Source organism: Python bivittatus, unplaced genomic scaffold (assembly GCF_059951505.1).
Source record: "Python bivittatus isolate LINGU-HERP-01145 unplaced genomic scaffold, Pbiv_v1 ctg000700_np1212, whole genome shotgun sequence".
Classification (NCBI taxonomy): Eukaryota; Metazoa; Chordata; class Lepidosauria; order Squamata; family Pythonidae; genus Python; species Python bivittatus.
The window spans coordinates 38,237,631-38,258,985 of record NW_028277098.1 but is presented as its reverse complement, the minus strand read 5'-3'; the positions used below and the strand labels follow the sequence as shown (position 1 = coordinate 38,258,985).

General features: G+C 36.9%; 1 long non-coding RNA gene across 1 annotated transcript; it reads left to right on the top strand.

The window, feature by feature from the left end:
- LOC112540845 (uncharacterized) lies at positions 1–3,759 on the top strand. Its single transcript, XR_003084900.2, has 3 exons — positions 1–122; positions 202–445; positions 1,747–3,759. It is a non-coding gene; the product is annotated as an uncharacterized LOC112540845 (long non-coding RNA).
- The last annotated feature ends 17,596 nt before the right edge of the window (positions 3,760–21,355 follow it).

Here is a 21,355-nt window from a genome sequence, read left to right as displayed (position 1 = left end):
AATTGCGTCATTGCCAGAAAATGGAAAGTAGGCGGGCGTATCTGCTAGGGAGAAAAGGGGCTTTACCGAAAGTGGAATCCTTTGGGCTGGGTTCGAATCTGATATCCTGGAATTCCCATCAGGTATCGATTTGGTTTTGAGATGAGCAGATCAGGTTTCATGCATGTCAATACCATTCTCGCCTTGCGATTCTTTTCCCAGGTTTCAGCAGAGAGGAGATCAATCGGGGGCTGCTAACCTTTCGCCAAGATCTATTCCTGCAACCGTCTGGGGCGAGCGGAGGAGGAAAATTACTCACGGCTCTTCCAGGAAAATAAAAGTTATAGGAATAATGATGCAAAAGAAAACTTCAGCGAATGAACTGTACATCGACGAGAAATCCCAGTACTGCTTGTTAGTCATTCTTAAGTAGAAATCAAAAAGGGAACTGCAATAAAAGTTGAAGGTAAAACTGAAGTGGTGATTGGAAAACATGTTTTAAAATCAATAAATATGCCCAATTGAACAACTGGGACTGGGCAGTGATTTAGATGAAAGAGCTTGTGTTTTCATTCTCTGCAATTTATGAAAAATCTTTCATCGATTGCTTATAAAGTGGGCTTCTCATTCTCCTGCCCTCCCCCCTTACAACCACATTTTATGGACAATTGCATACATGCTTACTGAAAATAGATTCAGAGAATGTATGAGTTGGAAAAGGCCCTAAAGGTCACTTCGTCCAATCCCCCAGTCACTGCAAGAATTTACTACACTATCTTTGCCACATCCAGCCCAAGTTTGACAACTACAAAGAGAGAAGTCCACCATTGTTCCACACAGACTTTTCCACTCTTTAATAGCACTTACCATCCTACCAATACTCAAACTGAATCTCCTTCCTTTTAATACCAACCCACTGATTCTTATCCTGTCCTCAGTTTCAACAGGAAGAAGTCCGCTCCTCTTGTGCATGATAGCTTCTCAGACTACTTATCTCGTTAGGCTTCTGTTTTGCAAGTTAAACATGCCAAACTTCTCTGTGCCTTATGGTTTCCAGTATCCTTGTCATCACTGTATCTGAACCCACTTCAGTTTTTCCATGTATCTTTCAATGTGTAGAATAGGGTAGTCTAATTTTTTTATATATATATTTCAGATTTGTCACTGCCCATCTCACTGTGGAGTGACTCTGGGCGGTTTACAGTAAAAGTAGAATAAACATTAATTAAAATAGATAAATATTAATTAAAGAGGCTGATGTTAATTAGGTGTCCAGCCATCCCCAGGGTACATTGTATCTTTCTTTGCCCCACACAAGTTGGCAGAGCCAAGTCTTCAATTCCCTCCGCAAAATTAGGAGGGTAGGGGCCTGCCTCACCTCTGGGGGGAGAGTATTCCATAGAAATATACAGTATTCCATAGTATATCTAATCAATACAGAGTAGATGGAATGATTGCCTCTTGTGACATTGATGCAGTTAATGTAACCTAAGGTGTCACTGGCCTTTTTAGCTGCTGCATCACACTGCCTGTTCATGTTTAGCTAATTCTTCTATGGCATTGTTGACAAGCCAGGAATCCCTAGTTCTCAACCTGAATATCTGATGTTACTATCCAGACACTAGACCATATGCATATCACAGTTGAACATCAATGTGCAACTTCGTAAGGATCAGTTTGAATTGTCTTTTATCCTTTGAACTGTTAGCCAATCACTGTAGCATGGTGTCATCAGCAAATTTGATAAGCATCTTTTTCATTTGATAGGTCATTTATAAAGCTGTTGAATAACATTGGGACAAGAATAGAACCCTGCATCAAGACTTCCTTCCAGGTTGATTCAAAACTATAAATAATCTTCATTGAACAGGATGGAACTGAATTTGGAATAAAATCAACGTCTAGAATCACACTGCATTGCAATTAATATTTTGCATCATTGATTTGCAAATTATTGTATTTCAGTTTTCATTTCACTTTTATCCTACCTTTTCTTTATAGAACTGAAGCAGTGTGTGTGCCAGATATTGCAGTCTTCATAGACTACTATTGTGTCACGTGCTTTGAGGCTCTAGCCAAGGATATACCAATGAATATATGAGAATAGAAAGGATAGGACAATTTCAACAAAAGAAACCTACCACTCCATCATCTTCCAAGTATCATCTATAGACAGTATTCCACATTAGAGTTCTTAAGATTTTGTACTTCATTAAACCACAGTATAAGAATTTAAAAATACTTGGACATCCATCCTATGATGATGGGAACTTTTATAGGTCTAGAGTTTATTGGAATTGTTTGCTTAAAATCTTTCCACATTTTCCTCCTGAATGATGGATTTAATTAATTGCTATATGAGATCCATTGTAATATAAGTAAAATTGGAAACATTAGCTACCTGAAAATTTGAAAAACAGAAGATCTGTATCTTAAAATCAATGATGACAAGACTTAGCCAACATTAATTAATCTCAGAAAGCTAAGTAAGGTTGGATCTATTTAGTTCTTGAAAGAAAAATGCTGTAGGATACACTGAGAAGTAAATGACCAAAAAAAAAAAAAAAACCCCAGGAGGAAGGCAATAACCATTTCTACATGGATGTGTCCATTAAGACATCGAGTCATGCTCAATTAGAAGACCTAGTATTCTCTAGACTCAGCCTTTTTAGTCTATTATGGTTTAAGATTGGAGGCACTTTCAAACTTGGCCCCTCGATAGATTCCCAAGTTTTTTTGGCTCTTGGGGATGGCATTCTATCATTCTGATTTAAGTGCAAGTGCCAAAAGGCTTGTTCAAATCCAGATTAATATTGGTGCCCCCATTTTAGGGGAATCTTCCTGAATCTGATGCTCTCCAGTTATATAACACTATAATCTCCAGCATCCCGATCCAGCATGCTGTATGTGGCATAGATCCTATCTCCTTCCAGCAAAAGGAAAAAAGTTCTTACAGTGGAACATATATGTTGATATTATTTTGTTTTTCCGGAAGCCTTTTTTCTCATCCTCAAATGTTATATGTTCATTTGCCAAATATAATTATATCCTGGCTTTTGGGGTTTCAATTTTGGCCTGCCTAACCATCTAATTTCTCTGACAAGGTTCTTTTTATGATGGAATTTCAACCAATTTTTCAAAGGCCTACTGAAATAAATAGAACAGTGGCAGTCTGTTGCAAATCTCTGTATATTTTGATCCTTTGGATTAAGGAGATGGAGAGCTACATAGGAAAATTAAGAATTGTCTCACTAATCCTAACCCTAAGAAATGACAACTTTTAATGAAAATGTTAAGGAAGAAATGGGCATACATTCTCTCTTTCTGGCTAATAAACATAATATCTAGGACTGCACAAGTATGTAGTGGTTCAGCCAGAACTTGTGGCACACTGCAAACTATCATAATTTGGATTTCTCTGTGATGTGAAGGAGTTTAATATTTTTCCTATCTCTATGAGTAGTGGGTACCGATATCTCTTCACAACTATCTGCATGTTCATTACAATGATGCGCATTTTCTGGGAAGATCTATATAATTCAGGGCCCTTCTGATAAGAACACTGCAAGAGACAGTTGCTGGTTAAAATAATCTTTCCCTCTTATCAATGCTGCTGCTGCTTGTTTCCTATTCACAATGCTGTTCTCTCGTGAAGATCTGTTTTCCTCCACTTTGGTAAATAATACATGCATTATTTTGATGTTTTGCACAGTTCCTGGTTATTAAATGTTCACTAGAATTAGTAATCCAGTAATTTCATTTTACTAAGCAAGGAGTTATTCAGAAAGTCACATTCATCTTGAATCTTTGTCTTATAAAAAATGGGGCTGGGCAGGGAAAAACAGTTTAATGGCTCAGTAAGCACAGCAGGAGCATCAGGCCATTTCTTATACATAAGTTAACAGGATCAGGAGATAATTTTCCTGCAGAAAATGTTCCTTCCCACACATAAGCAATCCAGTTATTACTGGAATATAGCAAGGAAATACATCAAGTTGCAGTATACATAATTTTACAGAAAATGTACTTTCTGGTAACAACATGCTTATAGTTCTCTGTTCCTTGAGGAACATGAAGCTTTTAAAGAACCAAGAACGCAGGAGCTCTACTCCTGAGGGAATGGAAGTTGCTTGCAATTTGTAAGCCTGTAAGGACAATGTTCTCTCCCTGCCCGAATTATGTGGTGTTGAAGTAGTTTGTTCATCTAAAGCTCAATGAAGGTCATTCAATCTAAAGGTCATTTTTTTCAAAGGCACAAGAATTTATTTCTGTTCTCTTGAAAAATGTCATTACTTGAAAAAAGAAAAAGGGATGTGGGAAGTATCATTTTTTAAAAGTTTATTTCAGCCATAAGCCAGCATGAAGTATCTAAGGTGATTAAGTAGACTTTCAAAGAGGAGCAGCAGACTCAGATAAGAATGGCCCTGCACGAATTCCTCAAAAGAGTGGCAGTCAGTTCTGCACTCATAGCCTCCTGCTCAGAGGACAGTACCATGCCATCATTCTTTGAAGGAGAGAATGAAGAAGTCATCTAAGGCACAAAGCCAAAGCCAAACAAACCACATTATGGCTTAATGCAACATGAGCCTAGATTACATCTCCTGTTTCATAGAGACCCAAAACTGGGAAATCAGATGAGAGGTAGCTCCGGTAGAGATGATGGCTACCAAATAATTCAGCTGACTAGTAAGGCATCTTCCAGTTCTTTGGGGGAAAGAATTTCAGCTAGTAAAACTCACTTGGTGTAATCTTTGATATTAATATCTTATTTCCCATGGTGTTTAGTCTCTCAGATGGATATTTTTTAGCCTTTCTACCCTGGATTTTTCTACCTGGAAATGTTAAATAATAATTCTGAAGTATTTATGTGCCTAACATCCACAGTGCCACAAGTTTTTGCTTCTCTCTTTATCATCTTGTTTAGCTCTTCATACTTTACAGAAATGCTTAAGGAAGTGAATGATGAGTGAATATATGACACCCTTAATGGTGGTGCCTGGGAGTGCTGCGTTCCCATGGACAACTGCTTTGTTCAAGCTCCTTAGTTCACCTGGCCTTTATTTATAAAATTGCTCTACCACTATCATCTTTATTGTAAGAATGCTGATGGGCCCAGAACTTTGTCTGAAAGTTTGTTCACCTGCTCAGAAAAAAGGACAGAAGGAAGCAAGGGTAGTAGAGGACCTTCTGCACAAGGTAGGAGCTGAGGAAGTGGACTTCTGCTAAACCATTATACTGTAACTTGTTTATGCCCCAACAGCCATTTGGTGAATGAGCAGTTACACAGGCAGCCATTTTGCACAAGAATTTAAGACTCTAGAATATAAAAATTAGCTTTTATCATATAAAACCGTAGCATTTAATAATATAAATCATTTAAAACCTTATGATATGATATAAAACCGTGGCATTTATCAACAGTGTTTTGCAGGCAAGTTTTATCTACAAAATTCTTAACCACTGAAATGGCTTGAGAATTATTTAGGAACTTAAGGGAAAAAGCTAACAGTAGTTAATTCACTTTTTATTGGGTATGTCTGGCTAACGTAAAGCATAATGGTCTGATGTTTGTTATTAATGTAAAGATGACAGGCTTTATATAGAGAGAGTGCTTCTGATAATATTTATTTACTGGCACAATCATTTAAATTACTTTTTAACTGGGTTTTTTAACTGTTATTTATTGAAAATTAAGGAAAAAATGCATATTTATTTATACTAGAGTTGTTCATCATGCTTAATTCAAATGCAACGCTGGAGGGAATTCTGGGAATTTTAGTCAAAACATATCAAAAACTGAGGCAAACTCCAGGGAAGAATTGTTCCTATTGTGTTAAAATGGCTGAAACTCTTTCTACACAACAATGTAGTGCTGCACTTGTGAAAACCATTTGCTATGACAGTGAAGAAGCACTTCCTATGCCATTCAATTTGTCACTGTAATGTCAGAATTGGTTCTAATTCAGCTGAGTAGTGTGGAATAAATAGCTATTTAATTTTCACTAGAAATTGGAAAGATGGGTGAAGTTAAAGCTACCACAGTAATTCTAATGAGCATACCTTGAAGGATAGTTTAAACCTTGTTGTTCTCCCTCCATGAGATCCTATGTGTAAGAGAAGAGAATTGGTCTCTGGGTATCCTGGCCTTACCTACTGGTCCTACCCATGTTGGGTGACCACTAAAAAGTACCAGAGAGATCAATGGGTGTGTCCCCCAAAGGTTGTTACCCATCACTGGTCTAAATGAATGCACATATTCATGCCAGATTTGAAGCAGAAAAGATGATACAAAGTACCTCTTTCCACTCCTTAAAGAAGCTACATGTTTTGCTGGGTTCTGCAATCCCAGGAAAAGATGCATTTGATTTAAGGAGGCACCAACAGATGAGTATGTTCCAAATAGTTTTTTTTTCCCCTTTGACCCCTCTAGATCAACAGCCCTAATATAATCAGGAGCAGTTTACGTGCATTAGAATTTTGTATTGATTTACAAGGGGATACAGTGGCGCAGTGGCTTAATGACGCTGAAAGCTGCCGGCCAGAAATGGTCGACGCTTCAGTGGTTCGAGTCCAGCCTTCGCGTTAACAGGGTGAGCTCCTGTTTCCTCCCCAGTTCCTGTCAACCCAACAGGTTGAAAACTCACGTGAGTAGACAAATGGGTACTCTCACTCCGGTGGGAGGAAAAATGCTGGCGGTGCCTTGCAAAAGGAGTCAGGAGCAGTTGCCGGTAAGCGCGAAAAAAAAACCGTGCGTGCCCAAAAAGGGCGCGAAGCAACGGAAACCCCGCCTCCTGCGCTTGCCAGCTGGGCTCTGCTCTAGGAAGGAGGCTCTGGCAAACCACTTCCGAAAAACAATTGCCTTGAAAACTGCAAGGACTCGTCCAAGCAGTCACTGCAGGGTCAGCAATGACTGAGCGCAGACAAAAAAAAAAAATTGATTTACAGTGCAACATGGTGACCAAGTAGAGTTCCTTCAGCTTCCATCCTTTTGAAATGTTTGGATAGGGCCTTAGCTAATCCCAAAGGTCTGTAGTTTTTAAAGATCACTGGTGATCAAACTTGGATGAGTAGGACATTTCCTACCCTTTGTTTGCTTATTTTAGTCTGTGTGCTATTTCATTGTTTTGTTCTGAATAACAGACTGAAAGAAACAAAATCTCATTCCCTATATTGTACCATAAGTATCTGCAGTCCAGAAGTTCACTATTTTGTTCTCCTAACACAGAATTGGCCAAGGTATTGCAGCTCTGTCAGAAATGTTGATCAACCCATCGAACCACATAACATTCTTTAGATACCTTAGTATCCATGCAAGAAAGATTGCAAATTGGCTAAGTCTATAGGAAAAGAAAGGGGTACCCAGGCCAACCAGGTTAATATAGATCCAACAAAATCCTTCCATTCATGTTTGTCACCAGCTCATTAGCATATTTACTCTGAATGTTTATAAGAAATCCACGATCTCCTTTTTTTCTTAAAAAAAAGCTTCCAGGTGAGGATCTATGGTAGACTAGATGTCCCTGATAGGGGACAACATTGCAGTGAAGATTGGTGGCTGTCAGGACCAACCCAAGAACAGCAATGAGGCAACCCAGAACAGTTCAGTTCCTTTATTAGCTCGCACCTAACAGACAAAATCTCACCAGATGAAACCTATGCTAAAGCAACTAGTGGCTATAACCCGTGAGACTCTAGGGAGGGGCCAGCCTCATCCTCTTCATCTTCCCACACTCTTGCTGCGGGCTGAGGAGGCGCTTGCCCTGGAATGTCTCTCCCCCCTCCTGACAACCTTGAAGTTCCATTCCAGAATCTTCCCCACTCATGCCATCCATTACAGTGTCTGCCTTTCTGGATAAAGGAGAAATCATGAGACCGCCCGCTTGCCCTCTGCACAGCTACTCCTTGTGAGTACACTGCAGGAACTGAGGGTTTTGCAGTTGACTCGTGAGTTGAGCGGCTGGGAGTCGCTTGGTTGGATTCCAACCAAATACAGCTGTGATGCAGCCTATATGGACAAAAGATTCGTACAAACCCCACTTTCTTAAACACTTTTGGATGGAATTAATTTACAGCTAAAGAGAGATTTTCTGAGCAACAGGATAAGAGAATTCCACTTGGTGAGCCAACATTCTTTCTGGACTAAAAAGGAAAAAAGGGGGGGTTTAAAGATTTAAAAACTTTTGGCAAAAAGCTTAACAAGGAGTGGATGTAAGAGTTTAAAACTAATAAAGAGGATAATTTTCTGAAATATTATGTTTTTGTTGAAAGTGCTTTTGAATAAATTGGAATTAAAACAGACAAACAAACCAGACCTTTGTGGGTTTTTTGTTTACTATTAAAAAGTGTAGATGGTTGGTGGATTTTACAAAACAAAAGTAAAGGCAATATGAGCCAGACTGTGATGCTGGCTCTAACGGAGTGCCATTTGAGATGAAAGTATTAAGGGCACAGGAAGATAAAACAGAAGAAAAAGATGAGGGGGAGTTTGCCTTTTACTCTTTCCCTTGCAATTAAGACACTTTTACTTTCAGATTACAACCACCAGAAAAGTGGCAAAAATAGCAGAGGGGAGGAGAGGATCACTAGAGCAACCTGCAGAGAGGAATTACACCAGATTTACTTCAGAAAATGTTTGAGGAATTGGGCAATAAATTAGCTGAATCACTTGATACAAATTGACTAAATCACTGAATACTAAATTGATAGCTTTTGAAAAAAGAATGGATCAAAGACTTGTAAAGATGAAAGAGGAGCTGAAAGAAGAAGTCAAGAAGATGGAAAGCTTTGTAAAACAAGTGTCTGGAGATGTAAAGCAAATTAATGACAAAGTGGAAATTCTGGACGTTAAGATAGAAGTTATGGACAGAGAGCTGGAAAGAGAATTAGATAATTTGGCCCTACTGGAACTGAGAGAAAAGGAATTTCATTTGAGATTTAGAGCAATTCCATAGGATTCTGCTGAAGATATTAGAGAAAAGGTTATTAAAGGTTTAGTTTAGCCATTTTTTGTTTTGATTGGATGAGGAAGATATAGAGGGAGAAATTGATAAGGTATATAGAATAAATACAAGTTTTGTGAGAATAAGAAATGTTCCAAGGGATGTCTTGGTGTACTTTGTCAGGAAAAAGACAAGAGATCAAGTTTTGCAGCAGCATTTTAATACAAGACTGAAATTTGATAATACAGATGTAATTGTTCTTAAAGAAATTCCTGTTAGAAGAGCATTCTTATTTCACTAATAGATTAAAACAGAAAAAGATTCCATTTCGATGGGATAAATTGGAAGATGTGTTTTTACTTTTAAACAGCAGAGGTTTTGACTAAATTCTGTCCAGAAGGCGAAGGAATTTCTAGAAAAATTTAAAGAGGAATTGGAAGAGTTTGAAATGGAAGTGTCAGATGAGATTACACAAAAAATTGAAACAAGTACAACAGGAAACTGAACAGTGACTTTTCTAAATTTTTGATTTGATTATGGATTATAAATCCTTAATGTGGAATATAAATGGAGCAAATGCTCCTCAAAAGAGAAAAAAAATCATTATTTAAAACAGTTAAAACAAAATATAATTTGTCTACAAGAGACACATATTAGAAAAAAGGACATAAAATATTTGATTTATAAAAATTTGGATTAAGAATTTATTTCAGAAGGAACTAAAAAAAGTAATGGAGTTGTTCTGTATATAAATCCCCAACTAAAACCAGAACTTGTATTGAGTAATGACCATGGGACTGATGCATGGGACTAAGACTGTGAAGGAATGGTTGGATGAGCTCAAGGAGATAAGCATTCCATTTGGGCTGAACCTGACATCAGTTTCTCCAGACTCAATCTAACTTCCCAAGCCAGCAAGCCACAACACCGTGAATTCCTTAGGGTGGTGCCAGTCTCATCATCTTAAACTTCCCATACTCCTGTTGAGGGCTACCTCAAGTTTAAGAAGATGAGACTGGCACCACCCTAAGGAATTCATGGTGTTGTGACTTGCTGGCTTGGGAAGTTAGATTCAGTCTGGAGAAATTGATGTCAGGTTCAGCCCAAAGAACTCTCCAAGACAGTGCAGATACAGTTCTGTTGTGTTTATTAGCTTCCACCTCAAGACAGAATCTCTCCAGACTGAATCTAACTTCCCAAGCCAGCAAGCCACAACACCATGAATTCCTTAGGGTGGTGCCAGTCTCATCTTCTTAAACTTCCCACTCTCCTGTTGAGGGCTAAGGGAATGCTTATCTCCTCAAGCATGGCCTTCATCCAACCATTCCTTCACAAAGACTCTGATATTGGGAATTTATGCCCCAAATGAGGATAAAGTATAAGTACTTTATAATGTCCTATAAAGGACTTATGGAGAGAGTAATAGGTTTCTTTTATGAAAATTGGTGTTTGATGGGGGATTGAAATGGAATGAATTCACCGCAACTGGATAGAGCTTCTGAGAAAAGCATTAAAATCACTCAAGGCAAATTACCAAAAGTTTTCTTTGATTTGATGGACAATTTAGGGCTTGTGAACACATGGAGACAGAAAAATGGCAATTCAAGACAGTACACTTACTTTTCTGAAACACATAGATCCTTTTCAAGAATGGATACAGATTTCCTAGAATTTGGCTACTACGTTTTCTAAAGTAGAGATATTACCAAAGACTTTTAGGGATCATAATCCTATGAGTTTGGTTTATAAAAGGAAATCCAGTTCTTTTGGATGGAGACTAAATGAAATGTTGTTACAGAAAGAAGCAATAGTGGAGGATTGTAAAAAGAAATTAAAAGAATTTTATGAAAATAATTTAAACAAAAGTACTGATTTAAGAATGGTTTGGGACACAAGTTAAGCTCTTATCAGAATTTATTTCATACAACATAATAGTGAACTCAAAAAAAGAGTCAAGAGAAAACACAAGCTATTTGGATGAGATAAAGAGAAAAGAAGACAAATTAAAGAAATTTCCAGAGAAGATAAGTATTTCTCAACAAATTAAGCTTTTACAATGACAGTTATTTATGTTAACAGTAAGAGAAATGGAAATAAAAATGAACTATGTAAAGCAAAAAAACTTTGAATTTGCAAACAAACCAGGTAAATGGTTGGTATATACATTACAAAAAGAAAAAGAAAAGAAAATGATGTTGAAACTACAAGAGGGAGATACTGTATTAACGGATAGCGTGGCCATGCAAAAAGCATTTCATAAGTATTATTCTAACTTGTATACAGCAAGTGACATCTCTTTGGAGAAAATAGATGCATACCTAAAGAAACACAATTTATTGAGGAGTACAGAGGAACAGAAATAGATTATGAATGGACCTATAACAATAAGGGAAGTTTCTGAAGTTATAAAAAAGATTAAACCAGGAAAGGTGCCTGGACCTGATGGATTATCAGGTTCTTATAAATGGTTTGAGGATGAACTTTTACAACCTTTACAAAATATGATGAACTCTGTCTTACAGGGAAAAAGATGCCAGAGAGTTGGAAAGAGGCCAATATAGCACTAACACCTAAAGAGGGACAAGATTTGACTTTAACAAGAAACTATAGGCTGATATCATTATTTGAATAATGATTACAAGTTGTTTACAATGTTCTGGCTGATAGACTGAAAATAATTTTTCAAGAATTTATTCATGAGGATCAATATGGACTTTTACCTAAAAAACAGTTAGAGGACAAACTTAGAAATGTGTTGGGCATTTTGCAATATTAGGATCAACATAATGAAAAACAAGCCACATTGATTTTCTTGGATGCAGAGAAGGCCTTTGACAATTTGAACTGGGCTTTCTTGTTCAAAGTTTTGGAAGATATGAATTTTGGATAGAACTTCATAAAATGGATAAGATCGATTTACACTTCACAGAAAGCACAAATAATTGTTAATGGAGATCTAACGAAGCCTTGTGAGATACAAAAAAGAACAAGACAGGGATGCCCACTGTCTCCTCTCTTGTTTATTTTGGTTCTTGAAATACTGAATAGAGATATAAGACAAGATGAGAGAATTGTGGAAGTAAAGATTTAAAAGAAACATAAGGGTGTTGGTTTAGGAAGATCTTTAAAGGGAATTGAAACATTAATGGGAAAACTAAACTAATTTGGTGCATTAGCAGGTTTTAAGATCAACAAACAGAAGATGAAGACGTTAACAAAAAATATGAAAATAGATCGAACAGAGTTGATGAATAAAATGGGTTTTAAGACTGAGAAGAAAGTAAAATATCTGGGTATCACTATGGCAGATATGAATTGTATGTTATTTCAAAATAACTATGTTAAGACATGGAATAAAGTTAAAAAAAATATGTTAAGATGGGAGAAACTACAGTTGTCATTGCTGGGGAAAATTTCTGTGATAAAAATGAATGTCCTGCCTAGAATGATGTTTTTGTTTCAGACAATACCTGTTTTGACAACTGATGCATCATTTAAACAGAGGCAAAAAGGATATATCTAAATTTGTGTGGCATGGGAAAAAAACCCATATGAGTTAAATATAAGGTGTTACAAGATGCAAAGGAAAGAGGAGGACTGGTTTTACCTGATTTGAAATTGTATTTTGCAGCTTGCTGTTTGGTTTGGATGAAAGAGTGCGTGCTGCTGAGAAATAGAAGGCTTTTGGAGTTAGAAGAACATGACCTGAAATTTGGGTGGCATGGGTTTCTGTGGTATAACAAATCCAAGGTTAATGTGGATTTTAAAAATCATTGTTAGATGTGCCATACTGAGAATATGGAATAGATACAAATCCAGGTTGTGCCTGAAAACACCTTTGTGGCTCTCAGCACAAGAAGCATTTTCTAGGCGAGAAATAACAGGCAAACACAAACGGCTAACTTATCATGAGATAGTGGAATTTTGTCAAGGAGAATGCAAAATAAAATCAAGAGAGGAACTGGTGGCAGAGGGTCATAGTTGCCAGTGGTTTTCTTATTTACAGTTATTAGAAATATTTAAAGTAGACAAAAAAAGTTTATAATTTTGAACACTGTAAAACTGAGTTTGGAATGGAATTGTGTACAAATGATGAACATGTAATTGCTAAAATGTATAAACTTCTATTGAAATTTGAAACAGAGGAAGAACAAATGAAAGAATGTATGATAAAGTGAGTTAAAATTCTTGTTTATAATATACAGATTGAAAAATGAGAAAATATGTGGTTTATGATATAATCCTAAAGAGAATTTTTATAACATGATGTACCACTGGTATATGTCATCAGAGAAATTGTCTAGAATATATGAAGGCACTTCAAATTCATGTTGGAAATGTGAACAAGAAGGGACATTTTATCATGCTTGGTGGACGTGTAAAAAGAGCTTGAAAATTTTGGATTCAAATACATATAATGATTCAGAGGATTTTAAAGATTAATAAACAATTGAAACCAGAGGTCTTTCTTTTGAGACTGATGGCCAACAGTTGGAAAAAAGTCATGAAATTTTGTTTTTCTATATGATAACTGCAGCAAGATTATTGTATGCACAAAGATGGAAAGATTCGGCAATACCTACAGTGGAGGAATCGTTGGCGACAATGATGGAACTCACTGAGATTGCCAGATTGACTTCTTTGACTAGAAAAAAACCAATATCTACGTTTATTGCTGACTGGAAAACCCTTATGGACTTTTTGCGGAAAACAGAAAAAAATGAATTTATGATGTATCGTTTGATGATTAGACAGGACAGATTATAGAAAGAAGAGAGATGTGTTGTAACTTTAGAGAAAGAGGTAAAATTATAATTATACATAGCTGCTGTAAAGAAGGTTGGAAGCCACTTCTATCTTTTTTCTTTCTTTTCTATTTTTCTTTTCCTTTTTTCCCCTTTTTTGCACTGTTAGCTTTCTCTTTGATTTTTCTTTTTTCTTTCTTACTTTATATTAGTTTGTATTAGTTTTTATCTTCCTTTGTAAAACTTTTAATAAAATTATTTTTAAAAATTTAAAAGGGAAACCTAAGGCATGTAAAATGCAGTCTGTTCTGGACATTGACTTTTTGTGCTTAAATAAAATCTAAGTGGATCTGGCTGTTGTATAATTGTTTATGTCACTCCATTCCCTCTGTCCATTTTGAATTATTTAACATCTCCCACGTACTTACAAACTTAGTTAAGGCAGAAGAGTAGTCAATAAGGAACAAAGCAAGATGATCACCCTGGGAAGAAAACAATTAGAAACCACCACCAACTTTTACTTTGTCCATCTAGATGTGCTTGAAATGAGATACACCGTAACTGACAGGCTCCTTCAGGGGTACTGACAAGCATCTACCAAACATAGCAAGCATGTCTTAATGCAAAGAGTTGCATGAGCACAGTGATGCAATCTGAATATAATATATTGCGCATAGTTAACCAGGGTATCCTTCGAAAAAGTCTCTTTTTGTCTTTTGTACCTTGAAGAGCCCTAGGTCAGACTAGGAATCCAATGTCATGTAGGTCAGTACTACTTATATTGTAAAGCTATAGTAACAGAACCTTGCACGTCTGAATGTGCTTCTCCCCTCCCTTTGTTTATCTTCATGAGAACCAGAGATGGTCTTGTCTGAGATGTTTACTCGGGTTACATTCCTGCCCCATACTCAGTCCTTTGTTATCTGACCATTGTCTTGGTAGTGGCTCTTCCTCCTGTCCCTCAAGACCATTTTCTCTTCCCTCTACACTTTTCCTTCTAAGAAATAAAAATATTGAATGGCTTAAAAAAATAAATCCAATGGGATAGTCACGTTAGGATTTCTAATCCCCCTCTCCAACACAAGAGGGTTTATTTACTCCTGTATTTTTCAGTTGAGCTGCAAAAAAATAATTTTTATAGCATGGTTATAAACAAAATTGTTTGCAGACTAAACTCAAATGAAGAGCTATAGGAGTGACTGGCCAAACAAAAAATAAAATCACAGTAAATAGAAGAAAATGCTTAATATTGTTTATAGCAAAAATGCCCTGTATCCTTGTGGCATGTGCTTTTTATTTATTCTGAATATTTACAATAAATAGAAGAAGCAAGGACTGTTTGCAAGGATAGAAAGATATGGAGACGTATGGTGAATAGGTTTGGTGTAGACTAGATTTAGCTGTATTTACTTCTGTTGTTTTTGGTCTTATCTCAAGCTTTTAATTTCTCTGGCTTAATATTTCATACTCCTTTTTGGTATTTTACATAACATTGCTTAGTCTGAAAGGGAATAGCATGATATGTATATATTTATGTATTCTTTAAATGCATGAAATGACAAATGGGAAAAATAAGCAAATATTTTCTGTAGTCATGCTGTGGGCCCAACTTGGAGAAAAATATTTATGTAGTGCATTAACATTCTACATGTCTTCCATGCATACATATGGGAGTCCCAGACAATCTTCCAACCACTGTCCAGAGCCATTTCTAATCCATAATACAGTAACAGTAGAATAACTACAAGGCATTTAAAACATAAAAAACAGAGTATTTATTCATTTATTTATTTATGCAATTTCTATAGCCACCCATCTCAATCCAAGTGACTCTGGATGGCGAACAATTTCAATAATTAAAACAAAACAATTACAAAGACATGGAGTATCATGGATTCAATCAAAAGCCTGGGTAAATAAATGTATCTTCAGATGGCACTGAAATCTGGAAAAAGAAGTCAGGGCTATCCACAGAGAAGGAGTCTCATCAATGGGGCATCAAGGAAGTGCTATCTTCAGAGTCATATTACAAAGACCACAAGCAGGGCCTTCCAGGCTTCTTAAAGCAGAGTTTGACTAGCACTGGCAAGTATGCTTTTAAATATGTGACCCTAACCTACAGAATATATACTAGAATCAGCCCTTGAATTGAACCTGGTAGCCACTGTTGTGCTTTCAAAAATAGTGCTAGATAATCCCAGCCCTGGATTAACCATTAAGCAAATTAAACACGTGTTTAGGGCACCAAGGGAGTGGGGCACCACGGAGTTTTTTCCTCTAATGATGACGCCCTTAATTCTTTCACTACCACACCCGACTTTGTTTTCAGCACTTATTGAGACTCAATGTCTACTCAACTAGCAATGGAAGGGCCAAGGGTTGTTGGCCTGTGTTTAGGGCATCAGTTGGCCTTAATCCAGCCCTGGGTAATCCCATTTCCACTCTTCACTGACAGTAGGCATTCTGCACAAGCACAATATGAAGAACATATTGGGATAATGTAGGGCATGGGTTAGCAAAGCTACCAGGAGTAAATCATAGCTGGGCACAAACACATTTCACTACTGAAGTCACTTGAACACGTGATGACAGTCTTGCTTCCCCATGTCCCTTAGAGGGAGTACTACCTGTTGCTAAACAGGTTGTCTCCCTGGTTCCTGAAAGCTACTAATTTACAGCTCCTCCATTTTATCAGGATCCAGCTTTAGTTTATTAGCCTTCATCTAGCTTAGCACTGTCCAATCCTGGTTTTCAACAGCGCTAAGAACGTATTTTGAAGGTTTAGCTTTAAAAAGTGTTGATAATATGCTTAAAAGAAACTATAAAAGAAAAGGATTCCAACTTCGGTTGAAGCTGAGGCACAGAGTTTTTCTAGCAAAAAAATAAGGGCAATCATTTCATGATACAGTACATAGCCTTAATTTAGTACAGAAACGAACTTACTCTTATCATGTTATTTGTTTTACAGGAAGTGTAGCAGGAAGGAAGTGCTTCATTGCAAAAAAGAAACATGAGACAGTATCTCAGTAAAGTTGCACAAGACATAGTCAATTGATTCTTTGTATTTTCATTTTTATTATGATTTATGTAAAAATGGGAAGAGGAGCATTTTAGAATTTGAAACTGGATTTTGTCTTCAGTTCAGAGGATTACAAAATTGGAAGAGGACAATCTTATGGTAACTGAAGATTGAAAGGGAATTTTCTTTTTCTCTTTTTCTTTTGCAAGTCTTTTCTTGCAAGGGCTAAATGTTCCTAGGTTCTTCATAGGTCTGTCTTGATGGCTTACCTTTTTGTACCCTGATAGCTGCTTTTACCTTTGGAAAGATGTATATGTTTTCATTTGTCTAAACCCTTCTTAAAGTGTAATGCTGTATACATACTTGAGGTAGGGTCTGACTAGTGCTAAATACAATAAAGTGAAATTGTTATTTCCTCTTATCCAGAAATAGTACTTTGGCTGAGGTAGCCTAAAATGCCACTTGCCAACTCTGTAGCGACATTCACACTATTAACTTTTTTTTTTTTTTACAAAAGTACTAATGACAAGCCATGCAACTTTGCATTTATTTCTGTTAAATTTCATTCTGCTATTTCTGCCTTCCAAAGTACTAGCTATTCCATCCAATTTTGTGTTATCTACAAATTAGCTAAGCATTCCTTCCATCTCCTCATTCATGTCATTAAAAAAATATTGAAGAATACTGGGATTGTACAAGGGTTGATCTTAGGGGCACTCCACTTGGCAACTTTCGTCAATGTGATGAACTGTTCATGAGCACTTTTTTTGTGCCAGTTATATATCCACTTAGTTTTTCTGCCGTCCAATGCATACTTAATGAGCTAACAAAACTATCGTGGGAATATCTAAAATGGTTCATCGTACTGTTTGTTCAGATTTTTAGGATCAGTAGTTTCCGCAAGAACTGCTTTGAAAATGTCTCAAAAAGCTTATGTGTTAATGAAGCCATTAGTTTTAAGGTGCTACAAAACTAATATTTTTATTTATTGTATTTGTTTACTGCATACTCCAAGAAAGATTAGCCCTCATTAGTGCAAAGACTAGCCTACGCTGCCTTTTGGAATAACTTATTTTTGTATTTCTCTTTTAGTTGGAACCAGAAGCAGCTGTTTATAAAATTCATTTGACCAAATCAGTCATGTTTATGACATATTTTATGATCTGTAAAATCAGCATTCTACATGAAAACCTAGTTCTGAGTTTTGGTTTCCTTTGATAAAACATTTTCAAATGGATTACAACTTTATCTACTGCAACATAACAAAAAGGGAGAGACCAAAAAAAAAAACTATAGTAGCTACATTGATACAAAAATTGATGAGAAGCAACCAATCAAGAACTGTAGCCTGCAAAAATCATCTAAAGAAAAAAAAAAGGAAAACAAACACAATTTTAGTGGTTTCTTAAAACTGATAGACCAAGAGCAGAATGCAGATGATACATTAGTGAAATAAGTTATGCTTCAGAGAAATATTAATGGGGCACTTTGAATAGGCTCATATGTATTTCAAGTCCAATTTTACTAAGTGCAGCATCTCTCTCAACATCTTGTTTTGTTGCTAACATCATCTTTCCAAAGGTAAAAGGAAAAATCTCCTTGACCTTTTCTTAAGTAGTTGTAAAAAGCTAATCAAAGGGGTTAAAGTAAAATGCAAAGGTAGAAGATAGCAGAGCCAGGTATGGGCTTTGGATTTCAAGATTCGTAAGTTCAGAGACATGCTAGGTAGGATTCTATGATTAGAGCCTTCTTTAAAAATAGAGAATGCTAAAGTGTAGCAGTGGAGGTGGTATTATTCACAGGTGTATGTACAGGAAATGTTGGTGAACAACAACATGTTATGTGGTATAATATGTCAATACTTTTGGGGTGGTGGAGCATTTAAGGCTTGAGTTCAACACAAGAGTGAAGAAAGAGGTCCAAGATTGGTCGGAATTGCTGCTGGAATTGTTAAAACATAATCCTACTTTCAATGAGAAAAGACAAAAAATGTTTAAAATGTACATAACACTGTGGCTGTACAAAAACCTTATTGGAAATTTAAAAATACAGATAAAAAATAAAAGAAACAATAGGACCCAGAGTGGAAAAAGTGATGTGGAGCAGGCGTGGGAACAATGGCTGCAGGTGTCCACGCCTCCTTAAAGTGGCACCTTTTCTTAGGCTTCTGCAATGGTTGCCTGGTCCCAGGAATCTTCACATTTGAGTTAAGGAGGCCCCTGGGGCAAGATCACTGAATCCAAACAGTACCCTTAATGCCATCACTTGTTTTCCTGTGAGTGTTTGGCTCCCATGTGAGCCCGCCCAAAAGACAGGGCTTCTTTGAGAAGGCACTAAGAGGAGTTAGGCTTGCAGCTATCTTTATAAGGAACTAATCAGGAAGTACTTCTGGTAAAGACGTTAAAAGATTTCAGAGGCAGATGAACTGCTGTCTAGCAATGGCAGCACCTAGCTGACCCTGGCTGATCTCACCAAGCTAAGCCGAATTAGACTTGATTAGCTCTTAGATGAGAGAATGTCGGGTAATCCCAGGGCTGTAAACAAAGCTGGGAAATAGGAAATAAAAAAAACCTGGAAGACCTAAGGAACCACTTCTGTATTCTATGCAGACAATTTTACTAAGTCATCATGGGTTGAGCTAAACTCAAAGATGTTTACATAACATAGAAAAGTCAGAAGGTAAAGCCCCCCCCCCCCCCCGCCACCATAGAAAAGGCCCGAATGATGTGATGTAGGACAGGAGATAGGCAAATGTTTCTCCATTCCTTCCCAAAAACAAAGACCTGGGAGAACTATAGATCAATCCATTTGATCTGGATGCCTGAGAACATTATAGAACTATTTATAAAGAATCCCTTTGTAAACATCTTAGCAGGAAGACAAGAATAAGTACACCAACATTACTGTACAACTTCTTTTAACTGGTATGCTAGCTTAGTGGTGAGTGTAGTTTATATTTAGTTTCATCAAAGCAACTGACCAAATTCCCTATCTCATTAATAGACTAACTATATATAGAATGAATAACAATATATTCAGGTGGATGTAAAGCTGGTTGAAAATCAAATTCAAACAGTGCTCTTTCTCAAATTGGAGGGGGTTTAGAGCAGAGTGCCACAATGTTCTGGCCAATCCAAAAGTTGACCAGAAGCATCTGTGAGAGACAGATGGTTAAAAAAAAATCATTTTCATCTGCAGATTATGACTAATGTGCCTGTAGTTTTCACCAAGTTCCTTGCCCCACTAGACTTTTTTCTAAAGAGTCATTTAGCTGAATTACAAGAACACCTCTTAGGCTGCAGAAAGCAATTATTTTTTCTGATGTTTACGCCCCTTTATAAAAGATGCATTGAATGGAAATGCTGTTATATCTGTTTTGAATTATTTGTGCCTGGAATGCATTGGTGGCTCCTCTGAAGCGGCCAAACATTCTTCAGATTCTTCCCAGTAAAATGTAGATTTGTCAGGATCACGAACTGCAAAACACAGATGCTCTGCCCCCCTCTTGTGTTCCATTTTGAACACTGCAGGTTTGGATGGCCAAAAAAAAAAAAAAAAAAGTTATTTTTGTGAACTTCTTTCAACATGACTTCTTTTAGGAAGTTCATATATAAGTTTGACAGGAGTTTTGGACTTTCCAAAAAATACCCTAAACAGGATCAAAAAGTGCTTTGTCTTTTCACGTTTCTTCTGAAATACACGAAAGGGAACTCTAGCAGGCAGGATAAACATACACTGGATTTTTCTTTAGCCTTTTGGTCATTCTCACTGGTGATTTAGAAAATGGCTGTGCAAATCCTTCCAAGGCAGGACTTTGGAACATGCAGGGTCCAAAGTATCCCCACGAGTCTCATTTAACAATGCAAAAAGGGGTGCTTTGTATGTGCCCCTGTGTGTCCAAACACTCCCCCAAAGGATTTGCATAGCTTTAATTTATAGTATCGTACAGCGTCAGTCAACCATTGTTGCAGCAATATAAAACTTGTGTTCGTTACTGTTACGTTGGCACAGCGTTAATTGGAGGATACCATAAATCACTAATGAGAAAATGGCAACAGAACAGACAAACATATGGAACTAAAAACACAAACGCCATCTTCAAAAAGAAATCGCAACAGGAACAGGAGTAAATTTCACTTGCTCACACTGTTTCAGTGACTACAGTGGGTATACAAACGGCACACTTGGTAGATTTACCCATCCAGGATTATTTTGTGGGACGTCTCTCCAGTTCATCCAACTCAAAGAATCTGACAGTGCTCTCTGCCTTATTTGTGAACTGGCTCTTGCTGCCTATCAGTCCTCCCAAATTAGTATACCCAGATGGTTTGGATTACAAATTCCATCATCCCCAGCCAGCATAGGTGATATTGGGCTCTACGTCAGCAGGACTGTAACACTGCAACATTTCTGTTATTAGCACTGAAACAAATTGTTCGGCCTTTTCCCAATATGCATTTTCAGAACATGGCAAATGTGCATATTCTACAAGTAAGTAAAAAGGAATATTCACTGTTATTTGCTAACTACTGTTGTGAAGGTTCCAACTTTTATTAAATTGCTATCTTATACACACAGAATGGTTACTTAACCTGCACATTTTCTCTGGAAATGTATGGCATTGTATTATTACCCACTTGGCCACAAACAAAACACTATGGCTGAAAAATAGC